Source organism: Saccopteryx leptura, chromosome 6 (genome assembly GCF_036850995.1).
Source record: "Saccopteryx leptura isolate mSacLep1 chromosome 6, mSacLep1_pri_phased_curated, whole genome shotgun sequence".
Classification (NCBI taxonomy): Eukaryota; Metazoa; Chordata; class Mammalia; order Chiroptera; family Emballonuridae; genus Saccopteryx; species Saccopteryx leptura.
The window spans coordinates 102,766,368-102,787,968 of NC_089508.1; positions in this window are offsets into that span (position 1 = coordinate 102,766,368).

Sequence of the window (21,601 nt, forward strand, 5' to 3'; positions counted from 1 at the left end):
TCTCCAAAGTTCTCTAAAAACCTATGTGCTCTGCTTCCTAAACCTTTTCTCCTACTTCTAGCCCTCTCTGCTTACCCTGCTGCAGCCACACAGGCCTCCTTGAGGTTCCGTGCCACACCAAGCATGTGCCCGCCTTAGACCGTTTGCATGGGCATGTCTTATTTTAGGTATTCGCAAGGCTGTGTCAGTGTCAGCTTTCAATGAGGCCCTCCCCAAATACCCAAGGAAAAGCAATATGTATACCCTCCCCACCCTTTACTCCGCATACCCCTTACCCAGCTTTTTTTTCTACATAGCTCTTAACATCTACCTTGTTTACTACTTTCTGTCTCCCTGTATACTTTATCAGCATGTGATTGGAGCTTCATAAGTAAAAATAACTATGTACATATGTACACACACACCCTTGATCATGTTATACCAAGTTCTGGCTAACATGGGACAATTCTGTGCATGTGTGGCCCCTTCTGCGTATTTGACCTTACTTCAGTTGTGTTGAATTCATAACCTAACTATTATAAATGGAAGGGGTGAGTGGGGACAAGGAACAGGTACAGGACAGATTGGCTAGTATGTCCTGGACCCCACAGTCCTTTCCAGCATATGATCCTTCATCCTCATAAAAACCCTTTCTCCCCTGAGCTTCAAGGTACCTGCTCATACTTCTGCTTTTTTGTTGTCATTTAGAGACCTCACATTCATCCAGGACCTTAGTCCAGCACCCTCAATTCAGACCCATGACTCTTGCTCTATCCTTGAAATTCTAAACTTCAGAGTACCACTACTTGACTCCAACTGTCCCCTTTCAGTTTAGTCTCCTCTGTTTGCCCTTACAACACCCTGAGCCCTCCACCCTGTGCTTCTCCAAGTTCAGCCAGTTGTCCCCTTTCTGCTTTCTGTCCTCTTATCTAGCCTTAAACACCTGATTGGTTGCCTCATTTGTACAGAGAAGAGGCGGTGTAGTGGTGGAAAGAATAGGCTCTGGAGACAATGACATAGGTTCGAAGCCTGGCTTCACCATTGCTAAGTCATGGGATCTTGGACAAATTAATATCTCTGAGCCTTCCTTTCCTTGACTATAAAATGAGAATAATAGCTTCCTCATATAGGGAGGTTGTGAGAACTATGTGAGATTTAAAGAAGCACGTAACTCATAGAACAATACCTGGAAATAAATACTATTTTTTATTGATTTTAATTTATTGTGTTTACATAGATTCTAGTGAATGCATCCCCTCCTCCCCATGTTCCCCTCAACATCCCCCTTACCCTTCTCCCCTCAACACCCTCTGCCCTTCCCTCCAGGATTATCCCATCCTCTCATCCCCTATCCCTCTGTCCGCGTTCCCTCTGGTTCCTTTGATCTCTCCTCTGTCTCTATTTCGTTCCTCAGTTCACATTGTTCATTGGATTCCTCAAATGAGTCAGGTCATATGATTTTTTTTTCTCTACCTGGCTTATTTCACTTAACATTCTAGTTTCCAGGTCCATCCATGTTGTTGCAAAAGGTAAGATTTCCTTCTTTTTCATGGTCCCATAGTATTCCATTGTATATATGTACCACTGCTTTTTAATCCACTCATCCACTGACTGACATTTGGGCTGTTTCCAGATCTTGGCTATTGTGAACAATGCTGCCATAAACATGGGGGTGCTTTTCTTTTTTTCAGTCAGTGATGTGTCCTGGGGATATATTCCTAAAAGTGGGATGGCTGGGTCAAAGGGCAGTTCCATTTCTAATTTTTTGAGGAATCTCCATACTGTTTTCCACAGTGGCTGCACCAGTCTGCATTCCTACCAGCAGTGCAGGAGGGTTCCCTTTTCTCCACATCCTCACCAGCACTTATTCTGTGTTGTTTTGTTAATGAGCGCCATTCTGACTGATATGAAGTGATATCTCATTGTGGATTTAATTTGCATTTCTCTAATGATTAGTGATGCTGAGCATTTTTTCATCTGCCTATTGGCCATCTGTATGTCCTCTCTGGAGAAGTATCTATTCATTTCTTTTGCCCCTGTTTTGATTGGATTGTTTATCTTTCTGGTGTTGAGTTTTACAAGTTCTTTATAAATTTTGGTTATTAACCCCTTTTCAGACGTATTGTCGAATATGTTCTCCCATTGTGTGGTTTGTCTTTTTATTTTATTCATACTGTCTTTAGCTGTGCAAAAGCTTTTTAGTTTGATAGAGTAACATTTGTTTATCCTGTCCTTTATTTCACTTACCCATAGAGTTAAATCAGCAAATATATTTCTGCGAGAGATGTCGGAGAGCTTACTGCCTAAGTTTTCTCCTAAGATGCTTATGGTCCCATGACTTACATTTAAGTCCTTTATCTATTTTGAGTTTATTTTTGTGAATGGTGTAAGTTGGTGGTCTAGTTTCATTTTTTTGCAGGTAGCTGTCCAATATTCCCAACACCATTTGTTAAAGAGACTGTCTTTACTCCATTGTATACTCTTACCTCCTTTGTCCATAAAGGTATGGGTTTATTTCAGGGTTCTCTGTTCTGTTCCATTGATCTATATGCCTGTTCTTATGCCAGTACCAGGCTGTTTTGAGTACAATGGACTTGATATCAGGAAGTGTGATAGCACCCACTTTACTCTTCTTTTTCAAGACTGCTGAGGCTATTCATGTTCTTTTTTGGTTCCATATAAATATTTGGAATATTTGGTCTATATCTTTGAAGTATGTCATTGGTATTTTAATTGGAATTACATTGAATTTATAAATTGCTTTGGGTAATATCGACATTTTAATGATGTTTAGTCTTTCTATTCACGAACACAGTATATGTTTCCACTTGTTTGTATCTTCCTTGATTTCTTTATTAAATGTTTTATAATTTTCCGAGTACAAGTCTTTAAACTCCTTGGTTAAATTTACTCCTAGATACTTTATTTTTTTTTGTTACAGTAATAAAGGAGATTGTTTTCTTAAGTTCACTTTCAGACAGTTCATTATTGGTATATAAAAGTGCCTCTGATTTCTGAGTGTTAATTTTATATCCTGCCACCTTGCTGAATTCATTTATCAGGTCCAGTAGTTTTTTGACTGAGATCTTAGGGTTTTTTTATGTACAGTATCATATTATCAGCAAATAATGATAGTTTTACTTCTTCTTTTTCAATTAGGATGCCTTTTATTTCTCCTTCTTGCCTGATAGCTGTGGCTAGGACTTCCAGAACTATATTGAATAAGAGTGGTGAAAGAGAGGCACCCCTGCCTTGTTCCTGATCTTAAGAGGATTGCTTTTAATTTTTGCCCATTGAGTATGGTGTTGGCTGTGGGTTTGTCATAGATGGCCTTTATCATGTTGAGGTATGTTCCCTGTATTCCCACTTTGCTGAGAGTTTTGATCATAAATGGGTGCTGGACTTTATCAAATGCTTTTCTGCATCTATTGATATTATCATGTGGTTTTTCTCCTTCCTTTTGTTTATATGATGAATCACATTGATTGATTTGCTGACATTGTACCAGCCTTGTCTCCCTAAAATAAATCCCACCTGATTATAATGTATGATTTTTTTTCATGTATTGCTGGATCCGGTTTGCTAGTATTTTATTGAGAATTTTAGCATCTAAATTCATCAGAGATATTTGCCTATATGTTTTTTTCTTTGTGTTGTCTTTGCCTGGTTTTGGAATCAAAATTATGCTCACCTCATAAAAGGAGCTTAGAAGTGTTCCCTCCTCTTGAATTTTATGAAATAGGTTGAGAAGGATAGGAGTTAGTTCTTCTTTGAATATTTGGTAGAATTCACCTGTGAAGCCATCTGGCCCAGGGTTTTTGTTTGTTGGGAGTGTTTTGATAACTGTTTCAATCTTATTTGTTGTAATTGGTCTGTTTAGATTTTCTGATTCTTCCAGATTGATTTTTGAAAGATTATATGTTTCAAGGAATTTGTCCATTTCGCCTAGGTTGTCTAATTTTTTGGCATATAGTTCTTCATAGTATTTTCTTACAATCTTTTGTATTTCTGCTGTCAGTTGTTATTTCTTTACTCTTGTTTCTAATTTTATTTATTTGAGTCCTCTTTCTTTTTCATTTTGGTGAGTCTGGCTAAGGGTTCATCGATCTTATTTACCTTTTCAAAGAACTAGCTCTTGGTTTCATTGATCCTCTGTATTGATATTTAGCTTCTATGCCATTTATTTCTGCTCTAATCTTTATTATTTTCTTCTTTCTACTTCCTCTGGGCTTTACTTGCTGTTCTTTTTCTACTTCTTTAATATGCAAGATTAAGTTGTTTATTTGAGCTTTTTTAGCTTCTTAAGGTATGTCTGTAATGCTATGAACTTTCCTCTCAGGACTGCTTTTGCTGTGTCCCATAGATTTTCAGTTGCTGTATGCTAATTTCCATTTGTTTCAAGGAAATTTTTTATTTCTTCCTTGATCTCATTGTTAACTTATTTGTTATTTAGTAACATGCTATTTAGTTTCCAAGTGTTTGAGTATTTTTCAGTTTTTCTAATTGTAGTTGATTTCTAGTTTCATGACATTGTGATCAAGAAGATGCTTAATTTGATTTCAATCTTCTTAAATTTGTTGAGACTTGTTTTGTGCCCTAACATGTGGTCTATCCTAGAGAATGTACCATGAGCACTTGAAAAGAATGTATATTCTGCTGCTTCAGGGTGAAAGGTTCTGAAGATATCTATTAAATCCAGTTGATCTAGTGTGTCCTTTAAGTCTGCTGTTTCTTTGTTAATTTTCTGTCTGGAGGATTTATCCAGTGATGTTAGTGGGGTATTGAAATCCCCTACTATTATAGTATTTCTGTTGATCTTTCCCTTTATGTCCATCAAAGTCTGCTTTAATTGTTTAGGTGCTCCTATATTAGGTATATAGATATTTATAATGGTTATATCTTCCTATTGGATTGCTCCTTTAATCATTATGTAGTGACCGTCTTTATCCCTTACTATAACCTTTATTTTAAAGTCTATTTTTTCAGATATAACTATTGCTACCCCAGCTTTTTTTTTCATTTCTATTTACATGTAATATATTTTTTCAAATTTTTACTTTCAGTCTATGTGTACCTTTTGTTTTGAGGTGGATCTTTTGTAGACAGCATATGCATGAGTCCTGTTTTCTTATCCACGCAGATACTACTCTATGTCTTTTGATTGGACCATTTAATCCATTTCCATTTAAGTTTATTATTGATACGTAGTGTTTATTGCCATTCTATTCTTTAATGCTATATTACTTTTTTACTAGATATTTTTCCTTCTTTGTTCTGTTTACAACAAGCCCCTTAACATTTCTTGCAGTATTGGTTGGGTTGTAATAAATTCCTTGAGGAATTTTTTTGGGTTTGTTTTTGTTTTTTGTCTGAGAAGTTTTTTTACTTCTCCTTCAATTTTAAATGATAGTCTTGCTGGATAAAGAAGTCTTGGTTGTAGGCTCTTGTTCTGCTTTACTTTGAATATTTCTTGCCATTCCCTTCTGGCCTCAAGTGTTTCTGTTGAGAAGTCAGACATTATCCTTATGGGGCTCATTTGTAGGTGATTTACTGCTTTTTCTCTTGCAGCTTTTAGTATTCTTTCTTTATCTCTAAACTTTTGTATTTTAATTATGATGTGTCTTGGTATAGGTCTCTTTGGCTTTCTCTTTAGTGGGATTCTGTGTGCTTCTTGAACTTGTGTGACTTTTTCCTGCATCAATTTAGGGAAGTTTTCAGCTATGATTTCTTCAATCAGGTTCTCTATTCCTTGTTCTTTCTCTTCTCCTTCCGGAACCCCTATGATGTGAATATTATTTCTCTTCATGTTGTCACAGAGCTCTCTTAGAGTTTCCTCAGACTTTTTGAACCTCTTTTCTTTTTGCTGCTCCATTTTTGTGTTTTTGTTTATCTTGTTTTCTAAATCGCTGATTCTGTCCTCTGCTTCATTCAGCCTGATTTTAATTTCTTCTCGTGTATTCTTCATTTCTGATATTGTATATGTCATTTCTGTCTGGTTATTTTTTATGATTTCAATGTCCTTTTTGATGCTTGTTATCTCTTTATTTAGGTGTTCATTATGTCCATTCATTGTTGCTCTAAGATCTTTGAGCTTCCTAATGATCATTATTTTAAACTCTGCATCCAGTAATTTGGTTATTTACATTTCACTCAGTTTTTTCTGGGGATTTCTCTTGTTGATTCATTTGGATTGCTTTTTTTTTTTTGTCTTCCCATTTTGTCTGTGTATACACTCTTCCTTTGGGTGTGTTGTTTGTGTAGCTAGCTGAGTCTAAGTTTGGTATTATCTGCCTCTGATTTTCAGTTGTGTTGTTTCTAGGTCTTTGTGGATTGGCATCACTCTTGTTTGTAATCTGCTGTGGGCTACTTATCTGCTATCACTATTTTTGCTATTTGTGTCAGCGTTTTCTATGTCTTAGCTGGGTCAGGTGTGAGGAGCCCTTCCTTAAGCTACAACTCTAACAAGGGTTGTTAGGTCCTGAACTGATGCTTTCCATATCTGGCCACTGGATGTGCCTGCCCTGTACCTCCCTGGCCGGATCCTGGCACAGATCAATGGGAGTCACTCCCTATGACTGGCTCTTATCAACCTTTTTGGAGCTACAGGTGATCCAGATCTTGTGGCTGGCTCTGTTGGGCCCAGGTGCCATTGTAAATATCAGCTTCACTCTTAGGCTAGCTTTTATCTTCTCTTGGCCTGGGAGAAGTTTCAATAAAATTCAAGTTTCCCTGAGATCTGCTTTCTGCTTCCTCTTATTGCTGGTTACCTGTTGGACTCAGTACTATAATTCAGTGATTAGGTATGGTATTGGATGTGGCTTGCTCTAGTTTCAAATGTCATTCTATCCAGACTTTTTATTTATTTTATTTTATTTTGTTTTGTTTTCTTCTTTTTCAGCACTTAGAAGGGTGTGGTCTCAGGGGTCCAGTGGGTGTGGACTCGATGCTCCCTGTATGTGGTCTGTCCGCCAGCCCCCTGCTGCTGCAGTTGCCACCTTGGGCATTTGGGCTTGGGCACTGCTGGTGCCAGCCCTTCTCCACAGGCTGGCCCACATGTGCTTGCTCAGACTGCCTCTGCTGTCACACGGGCCTCAGTTACTGCCAAGGGCCAGCCCATGCCGCAGGCAGGATTGCGCACTAGCTCAGACCTCTGCAGTGGCTGCCATGACCTCTGCCTTCTGCCGGCAGGCCCATGCGTGCTCACTCAGACTGCCCTGGCTCCTGCAGCCATGCCTTGCTGCTGCTAGCCCGCCCACCCTCTGTGAGCACTCAGCAGCGTGGGGGGGTGATGTAGCTCAGACCTCAGCACTCACTACCTGTGTCCCTACCGTGCTGCCTGCCTCTAAGCACCTCTTTGTCCTGACTGGAGCAGGAGAGCCTTCGGTGGGTGGGGTAATTTCTTCCCTTTGCTGGTGTTGCTGCTCTGAGGAAAAATGTTCACTTTAGATTTGGGGAGTGATTCAACCCAGGGGTTGGGGTGTCCATCCCTCAAAGCGTCTCCCCCTGTGCCTCCGAGACCACACTCTCCCTGGCAACTCCAGTCCTCCCAGCGCTCCAGGAGCCGCAGGCAGGTGGCTGTAAGCGAGGCTCTCCACGCGGTCCCTTTAATACGGAGCCTGGATCCGAGAGTTCTGTCTCCTCTCAAACAGTACCTAGGCTCCTCTCTCAGCCAAATACAGTCTGTTTGACCCTTCCAAGCTCCATGGCTCAAGGCTGGGACTCCGGTTCTGGGGCTGAGGACCCACAACTCGCCAGGCAACCCTCCCTGCCACGAGAGTCCCTCTGGGCCGTTGCTCACTTCTGGGAGTGGGGCAGCCCCTTCCGTATCTCTGCCTTTCCTACCAGTCTCAGTGTGGCTTCTCTGGTGGTCCTTGGCTATAGAATCCTCTTGGTTTAGTCCAAAGTTGATCTTTCAGGATGACTGTTCTCAAAATTAAGTTGTAATCCACTTTGGTTCTGGGATGTGGGAGTTGGAACATCTGCCTATTTCATGGCCATCTTCACTCTCACAAATACAATTATTAATGATCATCTTTCCATGAGTTAATATTTGGAAATGTTTAGAACAGTGTCTGTCATATAGTAAATACTATTTAGTGTTTGTTAAGTGAATTAATACTTCTATTTCTAATATTGTTAATTTCCTTACCTTCCCCTCGTGCTTCAAAACTGTCAGTTTTTTTTTGTTCCAACAGAAGTTCTCTGTTCAATAAGGTCACACACCAGGCAAAATGAGGACAGTAAAAATTCATGGGCTCCAGCCTCAGCTGGGACCACATGCCCCTTATTACTCCTTTGGTTGTCCCTCAAAAACCCTTTCTTTCCTTCTCCTCAGCTAGCTCAGTTCTCTGCTCAGTTCAAGAGCTCTACCTCACCATGTCCTCTCATACCTCCTAAGTGGACAGAAAATAACAGGTCTGTTTAAATAACATCTACCTTTAAACCCCCAAAGCCATACCTTTTCTTCTTTTATACTCATCTACAACTCCTGTCTCCCACCTAAGGGCTTGTCCGGGCTCCCTGGGAATGCCCCACTCCGCATTTTTAACCATTCTCTCTGCTCTGATGTTTCTGCTCACCCTACAGAGGCGGAGGCAGTAAGCCCAGTGGTTATGCACGTGCCCCTGTAGCTGGAATGCTCAGGTATGAACCCTGGTGCTGCTGCTTCCTAACTCTGTGACCCTGGACAAGCTCTTAGCCCCACCCTTGCTCTGTTCCTCTTCTGTAAAATAGGGAGAATAGTGGTACCTCTCTCACAGAGTGGTCGGACAGCTCACATGAATTGATGCACATGAGACACTTAGAGCAATGCCTGCAGTGTGGCAGGTTTCAGTTACTGTGCTATTGCGTCATTCCAATCTAAAAAGCACAAGCAGCTTTTATATTTATGTCTTTTCCTAGCAACTACCTTATCTCTCTTCCCTTCACATTGAAGTTTTTTGGGGAAAATAGTCTTTGATATTTTCTTCTTTGTTCTAGTGCTTACTTCCCCCTTCTGTCTAGTGCATTGCCCAGTTCCCCCATTAAACTGCTTTAAATTAGGCCTTGAAAGAAGCCAGTGTGTGTGTGTGTGCGTGCATGTGCACACGTGCACATATGCATGTGTATGTGCTTGTGTGTGTGTACACTTATACTGGGACATCTGGCATGGGCCTACTTCTTCCCTCTTTAACTCTCTCCCACAGCTTTTCATCTCTCTGGCCTGATCTTCCTCTCTCCGTGATTATCTCATAAATGGATTTTCTACAGGATTCTGTTATCAGCCCCACTTTCTTTGCAGGTTAAATTTTTCCCTACAGTCCTTCTGCCCAAATCTTCACATAAACGGAAAGACAATCAAACTGACCTCATCTATTCTAAATCTAACTTATAATTTTAATTAGTTGTGCTTAAATTTATTATATCCAAAATTAAACTCTTCGTTTTACTCCACAAAACACATTCTCCTTTCCTTTTTTCTTAACTGTGTAAACGGCACCATTATCCACCTGTTGCCAAAGCCAGAAAGAGGAATGTCACCCCTGACAGCACCTACTTACTCACATTACTCTCATATTCCTATGGTCTTGAATTCTCAAAGGTTCTGCTTCTTATCACTTCTAAAATCTGTGCTCACCAACCACTCCATGCCTATTGTCTGTTAGCTGTGCTCTCAACAGTCAATATTTCTGGCCAGAATTATTGCAATTCCCTCCTGATGCAATCTCCCTGCTTTTTTCACAATTCTGCAATGATGTCTTCTTAGCACACAAATCTGCTTATAGTATTCCTTTGCTTACAGTTTTCCAATAAATCTGTGAATAAAACTTGAGGCTTAGCTTAACTCGGGGCTCTCATGACTGTGCCTCTGCCCACCTGCCTGCCCTTCCAGCCTCACCTCCTAGCACCGCCCTTGGTAGTCCTGGGCACTTCCCTGAACACTTATTCTCTCTCCCCCCTACCTTCCTGGCTCTGTCTGGAATATCTCTATTTGACTGAATTACATTCACCCTTTAAGTTTTATCCAAGCATTATTTTTTTCTGGAAGCCTTCCCTGACCACCTCTAGTCTGGGTTAAGTATCTCTGTAATTTGGTTAGTTGCAGCTCAAAATCTATTCAGCTAGCTTTTAAAAAGGCAGAGGAATGAGGAACAGGTGCTCATAAAATGATTGGAAGGGTTACAGGAAGAGGCTCTAGGCTGAGTTCCTAGGAGTGACTCCCAGATTAACGCTGCAGAACTGGCCCACCAAGAGATTGCACCTCTGCTGGGATCAGGAAGCTGGAAAATAAGGGAGGTGCCGTCACAATTCTCACCTCTGGGTTTATACCACCTCTGCCAAGGTCCATGTCAGCATGGTGCCCAGGAAGCTGGGGGCTAGACACAGGCACCCTGCCACTGAGAAAGCAGAATAGCTTCCCCAGAAGAGCTTGTTGGTATAAACAATGGCAGCAATAACCTGGCCTCTAAATACCTCGGGGTGTTTACACCCATATTCTAGTCTTCCAGGCTTTGCTTCTGTTTGGCAGAGACTAATTTCGTGTGAAATAGAAGTGCAGGGGACCTGGGAAATGTAGTCCTTAGCTGTCCAGTCCCTAATGTGCGGAAAGGCAAGCCAGGAAGAGGAGGGAGCCGGCAGGGTGTCTGCCCTGCCCCTTCAAGCTCTCCTCCCATCTTCTGAGATCAGACAAGACCTGGCGCGTTCAGGGTGGTATGGCTGTAGACTCTCATCCCATCTTGTACGTCATGTACGCTGTGCTGTAGTGGCACATACCACTCCGGTTCTACTTAATTGCCTCATTACTTATCTGTCTCATCTGAATCCACAGTCACCTTCTTTTTTTTTTTTTTTTTTTTTTTTGCATTTTTCTGAAGCTGGAAACAGGGAGAGACAGTCAGACAGACTCCCGCATGCGCCCGACCGGGATCCACCCGGCACGCCCACCAGGGGCAATGCTCTGCCCACCAGGGGGCGATGCTCTGCCCATCCTGGGCGTTGCCATGTTGCGACAGAGCCATCCCCAGCGCCCGGGCCATCTTTGCTCCAATGGAGCCTTGGCTGCGGGAGGGGAAGAGAGAGACAGAGAGGAAGGTGCGGCGGAGGGGTGGAGAAGCAAATGGGCGCTTCTCCTATGTGCCCTGGCCGGGAATTGAACCCGGGTCCTCCGCACGCTAGGCCGACGCTCTACCGCTGAGCCAACCGGCCAGGGCCCCACAGTCACCTTCTTGAAGGCAAAAACCATTCCTATTCATTTCTAAATTGTGCTTGGCACTTAGTAGGTTTTCAGTAAATGCTTGTTAAATGAATGAATGAACAAGAACTTTTAGCATTGTCCTAGAATTCTTCTTTAATCCACCAGCCAGCAGCCCCTATTAATCCTCTCTCCAAAATGACTTTCCAACAAGCTCTCACCGTCTCACTTATTAAAACAGGCTCATTATTAATTTCTAGCACTCTGTTCCATTCTGTGATGTAAACTCACGGTCACCACTTAACTCTAAACACACATCTTCTCATATCATTCTCCAACCTAAGAGCTTCTGATGGCTTTTCCTTTAGGAGAAGGACAAATCCCTGAGTGTAGCGTTCCACGTCTTTTTCCCTCTGCCCACATCTATTCCTTAGCTTCAGTTCACACGGCTCTCTCACACTCTCGTGGGGCTAATGACCCCACAGCACAGCCCAAATGCTAGCTGCACAATTGCATTCACCCTTCGCCTTCTTCGGTGCCACTTAATTTAGGGAGATTTTTCATGACCTGCTTTTTAACCCTCCCCACCTCCCAACACTCCACTTCTGACCAGCAGATGACACCCTTCTCAGGAGTTCTAGGTGTTTGCACTGTGCTGCACGAGCCCTGCAGCCTCATGGGGGTGTTTCCCTGGCCTCCTGAAGAGAAGAGAGAGAGGCCGAGCAGTGAGGCTCTGAGCCCCCATCTCACTTCAGCCGGAGCAGCTCTACTCAGCCTGATTCGTGTTATATTTCATATACACTGTTATGAAAAAGTATACATTGGTATGGGAAAAGAAAAAAAAGCATTTTAAAAGATAGTTTCTAAAGGAGTTTCTACTGTGGGTATAGCAGCCATCCTAACGAATTAAGTCAGTTATGTGTGTGCGGTACTGTATCCTGCTCATTTTTCAATTCTCTGTGTTTAACCTGGTAGAAGCAGGCAATGAGCACCTGTTTGTTTGCACTGAAGAGGTCGGGCTTGCAGAAGGCATTATAGACATCAACCTCATGTGGAGAAGAGGTGTTGGGCTTCTCCTGCTTCCTCAGAAAAACAAAAGTGAGAACAGGGAATGTTACAGAGATAGGAGTTTTAGATCCATATGATCAATTGTTAATTTGACCTAAGCAGCAATGGTCCACTTTGCAAAAGCCTCCCTGAGCGTGGACTTATCTGCTATGAATGACACATATGTGATCTCAGTGGGCTGGCCGTCCCACTAAAAGGCCTTACAGGCCCCTCTGACTTCTGGGCCTCCACAATCTTCTTTTATAATTTTAAGTCCCCACTGAGATTCCAGATGGCTCAGTATCTGGATATTTTGAGACTGTAATATCAGCAGTATTTTTTTTTTTAGTTGGACATGAATTGGTTTCATACTTTATATTATGGAATTGGTTGCTGTCTTTTTTCTAACTAAGGCCGCTTTAGAAAGGCAGCCCCGGGACTGAAGTGGTGTCAGAGAGGGGAGCCAACGCTGTTACTGAAGCAATACTGTTGGCATCTTCTGGTCACAGATTTGCTGGGCAGCACAGTTAGAGGGAAATTTATAGCTTCTGCTCCTTGGTAGTAAATGGGAATTCACTTGACTAAGGTAATGGATTGTGGGGGATTCTGTAATTGTCTCTGTGGGTGGTCAGCAGCCACTTGTCAGCAGCATTAGAAGTCAAGGGTTTACTTTGCTGGCTATTTTACATTACACATTTACTGCAGTTTGATTGAGTTTTCCCACTTGAAGGTGGGTAATGGTACATTTTATTCCCAGAACAACTAACTTTTTACTAGAAAACAAGAAGATTACTTATTATTTCCAAGCCTTGGGATCTTTTGTGTGGTGTGTTTAGGAACACATTAGCAGGCAAAACTAACAATGACCCCGACTGCCACAGTTCTCAGGGAATTTAACACAGTATACATTGAAAGAATTTGTTTGCTCATATAACTGGACCAAATACTTACTTTTCTAGAAATGTTTTATAAGCTGAAGAAGTACTAGATGTAGCTTGATAGTTTTTTTATTAATATTACTCTAACTCATTTCTGAAGTCCTGGCTAATGTCTTCAGAGAAGAATGGTTACCACAATTAATTACCGTATTTTTCGCTCCATAAGATGCACCTGACCATAAGACACACCTAGGGTTTTAAGGAGGAAAACAAGAAAAAAAATATTTTTAACCAAATAGTATGTTAAAATATTTAATAAAATAACATATTTTTCACTCCATAAGACACATGGGTATTTTCCCCTCCACTTTTGTGGGAAAAAAAGTGCATCTTATGGAGCAAAAAATACGGTAATTGTACTTCTTTTCACCTTTCTATTTGAGAGGTGGTTTAATTAAAGGCTTATGGCATAATATTTTTCTTTAATAAGGAGAAATGTTTAATTTCACAAATTTCATATATTACATAAAAAGGCAAACTCAACAAATAAACTTCAAAGAACATATCTTCATATCAAGACCTGATATCCTCCTTGCTCAGTTAGCCTTGTGAACAGAAGACTAAACAAAAGTATAATTTGTAAATTATATTATAGATATCAGCTGACATTGAGATTCATACTAAATAAAGAGCTCGCCTACAGCACTACATAATTTTTGATCGTCAAAATATTTTTTTCTATAACTAAATCTGCCTTATATCTCTTAGCCTCTTGTACATATATTCATACATTCCACGTCTGCTTCCTAATTCTGTTATGTCACCTTGTTACCTCTGTTGTTAATGCAGCAAAGGAGAAATAACAGTATTTAAAATGCTAGCTCCTGGGATGGATATTCTTTCACATCTATCCTTTGTCCTAGAGCTTTGAAATTCTGGTAAAACCATTATATGTCTCATTTTCTTAAACCTGATGCTACATTGGCAAGATAGTTATTCAGCATTTGCAACATAGTGAATAAGAAAGGAATTTTTTTAACTTTTAATGGCTTAACCTAATAGCATTTAAAACCCATATAATTTGTGTTACAAGCATATGGCCCATTTTCAGGACTAATTACTTGAGGTATATAAATAGTGTCACCATAGATGCAGCAGAAGAAAATACAAAAATGTGTGCTCTAATTATGTTTTAGAGGAGGAATAACCAATTATATCACACAGGATCAGCTCTAAAAGAATCAAGAAACTTCTGGTGTGTGGCTAAGGATCACACCGTGCTTTATTTTATGAGCTCAAACAAATAACTGCAAAAGATTAAAAGCATTGTCAAAAGAGATGCAAAATGCTTAGCACAGACACAATCTTTGATGCAAATGTCACAGTTCTAAAAATCGCCTGATTTTAGAAGTAGTGCTGGACAGCCTTTGAAATTTGGTTCTCAGGTCGAGCTGTCAATATACTACCCATTCTGCCAGAGGCTTAAAGTTGGTTCTTTTCTTGATTCACTTGGGGTGGCGGTCAGAGAATGAAAAATTTGTTGCTTATTCATTATATATACAGGGCAACATCTGTTCCCTGCTCATTTTTTGTCTGCATTTCTGCCTTCAGAGAGTGGTAAATAATCATAGAAATGAACTTTGTGGTTTAAATTTGCTAACCTGAAGGTGAAAATAGATAGACACATTACCTGGGCTGTGTTCAGCTGGGATGCACCAGCTGTTAAAACACAAAGCTCTTCTATGTTGGTTGATCAATAATTGTCATCCTGACACTCCCAAGTGCTATCTGCCCTGGCTGCCCCAGCTCCTCCCCTGGGACTCTAGACCTTTCCATAATCCAGCAACTAAAGGGATAATGCCTTGTTCAGCAGGACTCCAGGTCCCTGCTGGGGCAGTATGCTAAATATTTTGAATAGCATCTCTCCATATTACCTAACTCTCTGGACGGCAGATTTCCAATAAAAGACTGGAATGTTCCTACCCCTCTGTACTGAGCAGTACAATAGTCCCTGCTATCTTTGGGTGGTACATTCTAATACCCCCAGTGAGTGCCTGAAACAATGGATTGCATTGAACCCTATATATACAATGTTTTCTTCTGTACATACATACTTATAATACATACTTATAATTAAGTTTAATTTATAAATTAAGTAATTCCATGGATAGAAGATTCATTCTTATGACAGATTCTAACAACTTCAGTATATGATTCCTTTTCTCCCCTTATTAAGTCAAGAATGGTCACCTTTTCATCTAAAGGAAGCACTTTATAGCTTCTCTTCAGCATATGTGAATTGCCAGCATAATATACTCTTGTGCTTTGGGGTTATTATTAAGTAAAATAAGGGTTACTTGAACATAAACATTGCAATATTGCCACAATCAATCTAATAACTGAGTTGATTACTACGTGACTTATGGGTGGGTCATGTGGCTGACTCGTGTCCCAGGTGGAGGGAGTGGGACGGGGCAAGATTTCTGCATACTATTCAAAATGGATTGAAACGGAAAACTTACAAATTGTTTATTTCTGGAATTTTCCTCTTAATATTTTTGAACTGCTGTTGACCACAGGGAACTGAAATCAGAGAAAGCAAAACTGTGGATAAGGGAGGACTACTGTATAACCTTATGTAGTCAGGGTCCTAACAGGAAAGCAATGACACACCCAAATTAAGATAATCTGCTGCAAGTCTATTGTTTATAAGGGAACTATTTACATACAAAGATGTGGGTGTGGGGGGAGGTGGGTAGGGAATCACAGGGTTAGTGCAGTAGCCCAGGACTAAGAGCAGCAAACTGCCCTCCCCCTGGGCCCTGGTGGATGGAGGAGGAGTGGCCGTAATAGAGAGAAGGGTGCCTTGAATGGAGTGACCTTAGATCAAGCATGTAGTTCATCTGAAGCAGTCCTAAAGGCAGGGATTCTGATTAGCCATGGATAATTAAAAATGAAGCTCATGTCCTATGAGTTCTCCATTGGCAGACCCATTGGGAACCCAGGAAACCCATTGAGAAGGTCTGTAGGCTGTGCTTCCTGGGGCAGCACTCAGAGGGAGAGGGTGGAGAACGGCAAAAGGAAGACGCTCCGCTCCCATCTAATTGCTGTCTTTCTACAGTAGTTTTCAACATAGTTCATAACCTACATGGAGTGCTCTTCACAGGAGAACATGGGAAAGATTTAGTTCATTTCTTCAAATTCATTACATTAGATTAGGAAATGGATATCTTTTTGCTTTGTTAACTAACTTCATTCTCCATGTTATGCTTAGTAACATTTCAAAGTCACAGCTCTCAAATGAATTTTTCACAATCAGTTTTACTCAGAAATCCAGTATTAGAATGACAAAAAACAAATAGGTGTGCAATTGTTCAGCAAAGATTCCTGAAAATATGGTGATAGAAACTCCAGCAGATGTAATTATGCCCAGGCAGGGCAGTGTGACTGTTTATTCTCAGTAAGATTCAGTGGAGTCCTTGTGATGTCTACAAGTGTGAAAACACAACTATCTCAGCAACTCAGGGGGTAAAAAAATACTATGTCTTAAGGAGGTCACAGTTATCTCTGACCAAACTGACTCATGTTATTTTCTCATGCAAGAACAGATGCTTATTATCTATATAATAGATCAAAAGACAGATTATAGGACAAAGAGAAACTGTGCTTTTTCTTTTTTTTTGGCATTTTTTCCCTTCCAGCTTCACCTCTAAAACATTGGTCAGAATTGGATTTGTGCTGCCTGCTACTTACCTCCAGATTTCCAGAGTTTCCTATGACCACATCCATTCTCTTGGCATCTTCAGACTTTGACAGAGCATCGAGATGGCGGAGCACTTGCATGGTTAGCCAGCAGTGCAAGAAATAGCCTCCAATGTGTGGAACAGAAAAGAATCTGATTGCTTTCATGACATAATCAACTTGGAAGTGTTTCCACTGCCTAATGTATGAGGGACACCTGCACACTAGGATGCCTGGACCAGTTACTCCCAGGAGTAACATCTTTATCCCCACAGTTGGTGACAGGGAAGAGCTGCATGCTGGATTACAATTAAGCAGATTGCTTATGATGGAGATCCTATTTGACTTCAGAAGACTTTTGTAAGGATTCTTCAGCACTGTGGCGTTGTGCCCTGGCCAGAAGGACCACTTGCTTTTAGCCAAGGTCCTGGATGACCATTTTTACTCCTTCGTCAATTATAGCTTTTACACACATGATGATGTCAGCCCTCCTTGGCACTGAACTAAGGAAATGATAACATCCTCACCTCCTAAGGATATAATCTAATGCAAAGATATACAAATAGCTCTGTGTTTGGAAAAGTGTTTCATTTAAACAGAAGAGGACAGGAAATGAGTTTTAAAAGTCTTTGAAAGTTGAGATATTTTTCTTTTTAATTATATGCCTTAAGTGGGTAGCAAGAAATGTGGGTAATGGAAAAATAACAGGTAATTCCAAGTCTAAAATTTATCAAGGGAATACTGATTGCCCGCTACGCTTCCACTGTTAAAGCAATGATAGAATATGATGTCTACCTTGGCCTAAAGAAGCCCAGGATAAGAGAGCACCTTTAGACTTAGGAGCACAGGGGTTCAGAGGAGGGTGTGTTTAGCTGCTGGTGGGAAAGTAGAAACAGGTAAGGCTTTGTAAAAGAGGTGACATCTGAGCTGGACTTTGAAGGATAAATTCTAAGGAGAGCAAACAACCTAGGCGAAGGTTTGGAGCATAAAGAGCAGCATGGGGGTCTGGAGGGGGGCAGCGACTCGTGAAGGGCCTGGTGCCAGGAGCTTGAACTCCATCCAATAGGTAATGGGAGCCACTGCAGGGCCCTAACCCAGCATGGACATGGTCAGACTGGCATTCAGAACCTTGTAACTCATGTGGGTACAAGGAATGAACTAAATATATGTCGCAAACATTTGTATTGGACCTGAACATGTATTAAATGGCTTTCCAACTTGCTTTAAATTAACAATGAAATTAACTGAATATAAGTCAGAGTCCTGTCAAGAGACAGAAATCAACCACATCAACCTGAAACTAATACAGAATAATATTAAATGTAAACTGTAATTGAAAAATAAATTTTTAAATAAAGGATTAAGGCTAAAAAACAAAAAGAACAACTGCATCAGTTATTTTAATAGATAGAATTTAATAAAAAGAATTCTTGGCTAGGTATTGAGGAACTGAAGACACAAAGGCACATTCAGGTTTCATGGTGGCAGTCACTAAAGGAAGCAGCTACCAGCTTGAAGCCTAGAGGAACAAGAGAATCATTAAAACTTAAACGTTTTTGTTTTGTTTTGTTTTGGCAGGGGGTGGGGGAGATGGTCATGCAGTATGAGCTGGTTCTGTGAATGTTGGAAGAACTGCACGCTAGAATCAAATGCTGCTCCTGGAATGGACTGCACTGCCCGGTGAAGGGGGCCTGGCGGCGTGGGGGCCAACAGTGAGGAGCAAACAGAAAGCACAGGAGAGGCAGGCCAACCTCCTTCTCCAGCCTCGCTGCCTCCATCCCGCCCTCCTTCCTGGCAGAGTCCAGGTGGGAGCAGCAGGCCATGGGGGCCCAGCCCAAAACCACCAGCCAGAGCTATTCAAGCTTAGTAACCAGCACAGGTGCCATTTCCACAGTGGGTACCAGAGGATGGGGAAAACATGCAGCAGACATCCCAGGAGCTAAAGTTTTCCAAACCATTAGCAGGTTATTAATCACCTTTTGTAATTACCTATGGGTGCTATTAGCTGTCTTTGTGACCTCTATTTCATATTTTTAAACATGTCTGAAAACTTACTGGTTTTTCTCTGACAGCCCCCACTCGCACCCCTGGTCTATTATCCTGCAGACTGTGGAACATTAAAGGCAAGGACATGTCGGCCCAGACACGTGAAAAAGATGGGCAGTGCCATCTCGGCCAACAGCCCCCTGCCTACCTTCGTAGTCATTTTGGATTAGGTGAGGCATATATGTCATTGATAGAAGAATCATGCTTCCTTTAGTCACTTCCACTTCATTAATGTCCCCACGAATGCTTTGCTTGGCGCCTTGCTCTTAGTAGGCATCTGTCCTTGTTTGTAGCATGGAATTTGGGAGTCAGTCATGTGAATTAAACACATGGTTCTGTACTGCTGGTATTTTTCTCCAGTTGATTTCTCTGTGTAAGTCTTGCCTGATTTGGTAGATGACAGTCTTCTTGAGAGCAGGTCTATGGGGCAAGAGAGCATGGATATGGAGTCAGGGGCTTAGGTTCAAATCCCAGCTCTGACACTAATTAAGTAAATTAAGGAAGTTAACTGAACCTCTCTAAGCCTTTGTGGCCTCATCTGCAAAATAGGGGATAATACCTATTTTTTACCAGGTTGTGATAGTGAAATGACATGATATCCTAGCACAGAGTCCTGTGTTTAATAAGTTACTTTCCTCTATCCGATATCTCCGTTAGCATATCTCATTATGTTAGAAACACAGTAACATAGGTGACCTGACTTAGCAAAATAGAGAAATTATGAAATCCTTTTAGGAAAGAAACCAAATGTCTTTATATAATTTCCCTCCTCCCCAGTTATCTAGAACATTAGGTACACCAATAACAATTTTAAAAACATATAATGGCTGGAAGTTATTTCTGAAGAGGAAGGTCGTCTTCAGTGTGTGTAGACAAGGGCGGCCGGATACAGTGTCAGAACAATAGCTATTCATTGTGTCAGTTTCAGAGCTGGCACTGGCGAGCTGGTGCTCCAGTGTTATTCCCACACAAACAAATCTCGAGCAAAATTTCCATGACCTGGCGGATTGGTGTAAACGACTCACTGCCAGAGCTTTTTACATCTATCCCCATGTCACTCATTTAAACACTCAATGCTTTTCAGGGAGTCTTGTAAGCACAGTTTAAGAATTAATGATTTTTAAAAAACCCAAAAAACAAAACAAAATGCTCATCAGGCCCTACTCTCAGTATTGTGTTTTGTTGCTGGTACATATGGTAAACAGCTCGATTCCTTCCACCAGAACTGTGCATGGGAGATTCAGCTGTCAGATAACACAGGCTGAAAGGAAGAGTCCTTTAAAGGCACCAAAGCACTAACAGGTTGGCCAGGGCATACGGGGGGCCAGAGGTCCCGACTCCCGGGCCAACGAATAATGATAGGCTTTTTATTTTTAAGTAGTAGCTAGCACTTGATGGTACTTAATATTTGCAGTGACCTTTACAGCTATTGTTATTAGTTATTCTTCCAGTGGTTCTTTGAATTAAATGACAAAACTATTTTTACCCAAGTCCACCAACTCCCTCCCTTTCCACGACAATCCCCAGACCAGTGGGGTTTTCTGTACACGGTGCCAAAATTCATTTAGAGGTGACTTTCATTTGCTCATGAGCAATTACTTCAGTAATAAAGAATATTTTCAAGTCAAAATAATACTAAATACAGTGCATTTTAATATACACAATGTATGTTAGATCATTTCACTTCTCTGCATTAAACCTCGCGATAGTTCTCCATCTCACTCGGTAAAAGCCAAGCCTTTACAATGGCTCACAAGACCTGCCACCCCTCGCTCAGTTTTGGAACCTCACCTGCAACTCCTCACCCTGTCTCTAACCTTGCCCCAGAAACACCTGCCTCCATGCAGCTTCTCCAGGATGATTTTGTCCCAGGCCTTTGAATTGGATGTGTCCTCTGCCTGAAATGTTTTTTTCTCCAGATACCAACATGGCTAACTCACTCATCTCCTTCAAGTTTTTGCTTAGATGTCACCTTCTCAAAAAGGTCCGCCCTGCCTGTTGAATATAAAACTGCAACTGTGATCAAGTACTTAAAGCCTTCTAATGTACTATACAGTGTGTCCGTAAAGTCATGGTGCACTTTTGACTGGTCACAGGAAAGCAACAAAAGATGATAGAAATATGAAATCTGCACCAAATAAAAGGAAAACCCTCCCAGTTTCTGTAGGATGATGTGGCAGCATGTGTGCATGCGCAAATGATGATGTAACACTGTGTATACAGCGGAGCAGCCCACAGCCATGCCAGTCGAGACGTGAACGGTACAGAGGAAAGTTCAGTGTGTTCTGTGGCTTGCTAAATTCAAATCCGTGACCACATAGGAATAACATTACTCGGTGGGATAAGCAGTTGAAGGAAACCGGCAGTTTGGTGGAGAAACCTCATTCTGGTAGGCCATCAGTCAGTGACGAGTCTGTAGAGGCTATACGGGATAGCTACCTAAGGAGCCCTAAAAAATCTGTGCATGAGCCCACATCGAACTGCACTGAATAGGTATGAAACTAGGAGAGTTTTCCTTTTTTTTGGTGTAGAATTTCACATTTCTATCGTCTTTTGTTGCTTTCCTGTGACCGGTCAAAAGTGCACCATGACTTTATGGACACACTGTATAACTACTGTTTATTTTCTCTCCCCCCACAAGACTAAAATCAATAAAGGTAAGGGTCTTTTTTCACTGCTAGATACCAAATACTTAGAACAGTGCACATAGAAAACATATAATAAAAAAAGGTAAAAAGAA